The sequence below is a fragment of the Herpailurus yagouaroundi genome, unplaced genomic scaffold (genome assembly GCF_014898765.1).
Source record: "Herpailurus yagouaroundi ecotype Mexico unplaced genomic scaffold, PumYag 198, whole genome shotgun sequence".
Classification (NCBI taxonomy): domain Eukaryota; kingdom Metazoa; phylum Chordata; class Mammalia; order Carnivora; family Felidae; genus Herpailurus; species Herpailurus yagouaroundi.
Window position 1 is genome coordinate 2,397,983 of NW_024412429.1, and position 5,043 is coordinate 2,403,025.

A 5,043-nucleotide genomic window follows, 5' to 3' on the forward strand; every position below is an offset into this window, starting at 1 on the left:
CACTGAGAAAGCTGGAGAAGAACCTGAGAAGAAGCAGTTCGGGGAAATGCGCTCGCTCTTGGCGCTCACTTTGGACGAAGCCAACACGTTTCACCTGTAAGTGTGCACCCCGCCTTCTTCTGCTCATGTGCCCTTAGAGTCTCTTTTGTGAGAGGTGATTGTGTGCCACCATCCCCAGAGAGCAGGCAGCTGGGAAACTCACCCAAACGTCTCTAATCGAAGGGGAATATCGTACCCTATTCAACAAATTCAGGATGTGTAGACGATTTCGGCCCAGATATCCTTCCTTGTGTCTGGATGGCCAGCCCTGTCTCTGCCCCTGACTCACAATCATCACCAAACCCACCTTCATCTGGTGCTCGGGAAGACGGTGGGGGGGGGGGGGGAAAGACTCAATGACTCTTGGTTTCTACGCCACTTCCCAGCACGTACGGCTGCAGGGTAACGATAAATAATTAACAACGAATGAACACATCAAACCCAGAAAGAAAAATGCCTTCTGGGCCACGTACGATGAATTGCGTTTGTTCTTGGTTTGCTAATTAGGAAATCCGCAGTGTTTCCCTTCCCCTGGGACAGCTTAGCCAGGGCTCTGTTGTGCTGTGCAGTTTTATATATCATGTGAGGCAATTTATTGGTCCTGAAAGGGTATAACAGTGTCTGTAATTAAATAGTTGGCGTGCAAACATTAAACATTCATCAACAGAGTAATAAGATGCTGAGGCCTGAGGGAGCTGAGTTCAAAGATCCTATGGGGAGGCACCTCATATACAAATGCAGGGCGGATTCTGCCCGGGGTGTGTCCCAAAGTCCACAGGTGTGGTGCTCGGGGCCTGGGGGAGCAGAACGAGGGTGTGGAGGCAGCACACAGCCAGGGAAGGACGGGGCCAACTGAGGTCTCAGGTGTAACCTTGACTTACAGAAACGATAAAGATTCAGGGGCGCCGGGGGGGGGGGGGGCTCAGTCGGTTGGGCGTCGACTTCAGTTCAGGTCATGATCTCACGGCTCGTGAGTTCGAGCCCCGCGTCAGGCTCTGTGTTGACAGATTCTGTTTCAGATTCTGTGTCTCCCTCTCTCTCTCTGCCCCTCCCCTGCTCATGCTCTGTCTCTGTTTCTCTCTCACAATGAATAAACCTCCATATATATATATATATATATATATATATAAAGAAACAATAACGATTCATTTTGGAAACTCAACTGTTCTTATGTGGAAATGGTCTATTTTGAGGTCCCACATGGGTGAAGTACAAGAAGGTCCCAGGACGGCCCCAGAGGAGCCCGCCTGCCTCCTCTCGTCTGTCTGTCAGCTGCCCTGGGCCTCTCTGTGTCCTCAGGTGTGTGGCTAATGGGGCCACTGGGCTCTGAGCTGAGTGTGGTCCCCACAGAAAGAAGACAGTCTTCCGGAGGAGGGGGGGGACGTGCAAAGGAGCCCCAGGTCCATATCCCTCAGGCCCTGCGGTGATGTGTGCCCCCCTTTGTGAGGAGAGCAGGCTCGCATCACAGAGGGACCAGTAAGGAAGCTTCCAGTTCTGCCCCATCGACTGGGCTCTGCGGCTGCCGAAGGCTGACCGCACACCCACTTGGAAGCAGGGCCGGGCTCGGGGACGAGCGTACGGAAGTCACCCCGGGAGCTGGAGAGGGCCCCAGCACGTGCCTCTGTCCCGGGACACACCCCTCCCCAACGGCTCAGGGGGCCACGTGCGCTCTGACCAGCGGGGCCACCGCGCTCAGACCTGGTGGACTTAGGAGGACGAGCATCCCGCCCACCTGGGTTGTATCGCTTGACGACACGCTTTTGTGCGCAAGGCGGGAGCACATCCTGTGCCATGTGGGCAGAGGGAGAGCTCAACGGCACCCCATAGTGAGTGGGGGCGCTCCCCCCCGGAACACACCGAGCAGCCCGTGCTCTCCGAGACCTGATGGACGGACGCTAAGGCTTCGGGGCAGAGCACGGATCTCCTGGCACACAGACGGCTGGATGCAGAGGGAGCAGTTTTCCCCAAGGTAGGCGTGGAGGGTGTGGGCCCCAGAGGAGGGGAGAAAGGGAGGGCAGGCGAGAAGAGAAGGCGGGGCTCAGGGCCACCAAGTCGGGATGCCCTGAGGCCACAGCTAGGGCTTGGGTCGGACACCCGGCTCCTGACCCTGCCAGGCGGGGCTGGGAAGTCCGAGCGGGGAGTGGCGTTGGGCTGAACAGCGACTGAAGACTCGAAGGAAGGCCTTGAATGCCATGCTAAGAAGTGTGGCTTTTCGGTGGGGGAAAAAAAAAACCCACTGCCTTTCCATACGCAGTTGGCAAAGCGGCAAATGTAGCTCCCCGGTCCCGGGACACTGGACATTTTCACGTCAAGTCAGTTCCGGTCCACTGGATGCAAGCCTCGGGCGGAATCGGGTGTGGCCTCACCCCCGGGGAACTGAAGGCTTTAATGATAAAACAAAACCTATCACCAGTATAAAAAGTTGTGCCCGGGCACTGATTTAGAATAATTAAAAACTGTTCTGATTGTAAGTTAATAACAACTTATTTAAAAAAAAAAAGGGGGGGGTGGTTGAGGGGGACGGTCAGCCACCAAGTGGCTTCGTCCACGTAGAATCACACAGGAGTCTACAGCCGCCGTTCGCTCCTAGTTGATAAAAATGGAGTGCCTTGCATGTCTGAACAACTCGCCTCTAAATCTGAAAATCGCTGCGCGAGGCAGTGTGAAGTTTCTGTCGTGTGCGCGACTCTTTGATCCACGACAGGGCTGTGTGTTTTTACTGTTCCGAGTATGGCCGGAGGCAAGGCCGTGTGGATGGTAAAAAAAGTTGACGAAACCATGTTTTCACCCAGGACACATGAGCACACAGGCTGCGCGTGGTAAATCTCCAGTAATTCCAAACGAAGGCGGGGCAGAGGCTTTTGAAATTAATCGTTGAGGTTCCAAAAGCCGAGACCAAAGGACGTAGACAGAAGCCGGTTCTCTGCCTCGCTGGGATCTGTGTTTGCTTTTGCAGCGTCTGATTTCAGGGTCACCCAAGAAGGGTCCCTCTCCTCGACCCCCAAATATTTCCTCTCTCAGTTTAAAGACAACAGAAGTTCATGGAATTCAATCACATGGTTTCGTACTACAGCCGGGTCCGGTTCCAACGGAAGGTAGCTGGGGGCGGTTTGTCCCTCACGCAGTGAATGAGCTCCAAACGCAGTGTGCATAGACACAATGGGCTCCCTCCTGATTCTTCTTCAAGGTCCCGTTTTGGAAGGACCAACGTGGGACTCAGCAGTCTGAGGGGCTGCGGAGGCTGGGACCCGTCCCCTCCCACAAATTCCGGCTCCGGAATGAGTCTTCTGGGAGAAGCAGGGATCCCAAGGGCCATTCTGAGGGTTCATTGTTCCCACAGTGGGGGCAACAGTTGTGTTTGGCCCGCTTCCCTCCCAGCGGACCCCGTGTGCCCAGGAATGTCATCCAGGTGTGGGAAAAGAAGCCCTTTCCCTCCACAAGCCAGGAGAGAGCGTGGCCAGGGCTGAACCGGACTCCAAGAGATCATGAAACCCCGTAATTATAACAATGACCTAATCACACGCTTGAAGTCGGCTTCTGAAGTTCAGGTTGCTGCTGCTTCTCAGACGCGGCCTCTGCCCTGATTACGTTGGCCAGGTTTCCGCCGAGGAGGACGTGAGACCTGGGCGCGCTCTGTGATGTGTGTCCCTGGTTGCACGTGACCAGGTCGGCCCCGCCTTCCCTAGTTCCCGCTCCACACGCGGTGGTTCAACGGTGATGATGTTTTGATGCGTGTTGGTGTTTTCCGTGCACACGCGGGCTCGCTCTGCCCCTACGAGCGTTCCAGCCACGTTCACGGTAACGGACTCGGGCTCTCCTAACAGAGATACAAGCACGTGGCCTTCACCTTCTGGGCAGGTGCCCCTCTCCCTTCGGATAGCGGCTTGGGGAGTAGCCCCGCGTGCTCTAGTTTCCTTCTGGAAGTTTCTATGTGGAGGCCGACCTTCCTCTTGGAGGGCCCGAGAGGGCTCTATCCACCAAGACTCACTCGCCTGCAGGGTCTGTAGATCTGTGGCCATCCCCCGGTCAAGGACGTGCCCGCCTCACAGAGCCCCTCCCACGGGCCGCACCTGAAAAGCGTAGCCTCGCACGCGACAGGGCACGCGGAAATGCACGCGGGAGATGGCGACTCTGTCAATATACACATATATGTCATAATTTCCCTGCAGTGACCTTGTGGAGTTCACACGTTATTAGTAATTACTGCTACCGTGATACGTTCCTGGGCCAATCAGTGTGACTGCCCAGGGACGCTGAGAACCCTGGTTCGCAATAAAGTGTTTTCAAGTTCAGGGAGAATGTTTACCGCCTTCTTTTCAGAATAAAGCCCGTGGACCCTGAGAGCTCTTCGCCCGGGCTATTGCTCAGTTCAGAACTGCCAGGGTTAAGTTGACCGGTGTCTCGGCTCCTGCTGTGGCTGAATGGCAAATGCCCTTAAATAATTGACAATTTCATGTCATAGTTTCATGTTATAATGTGCACGTGTATTTGCGTATGATATTTTTATCACATTACACGATACTTTGCTTGCCTCTTAAGTCTTAGTATCGCAATTATGTATTATGAGCATCAATGAATATAAAGTGATGCCTTCGGGAAATAGCCAGGGCTCACTGCCTGTGCGGGCTGCTCTGATCATAGAAGTTATTTGTGTCTTTCATTAATTTCATTGTAATGGCGATCAGTTCAGTTCCCACGAGGACCGCTTACGTGCCACAGTTCCGAGTGCAAACGCCCAAATACACATACAGCGTATTACATGTTTTATATGACTTGAACCGATCAGTTGCTGATTTAAGCACTCGTAGTAAAGGTAGAAAGGCCTAGTGTGTATCTGGTAAAAGGTCAGGAATGGTGATGTCTATTTTAATTGTGAATAGAATTTGCCACTAAAGTTTGGGCTCAAGACTGAGAAGCTGAAGTTAGCCATAAATCTCTTGGATCCTGACCCAGATAAATGGGAGTTTATAAAAAGAGAGAAGGGAGCGCCTGGGTGGCGCAGTC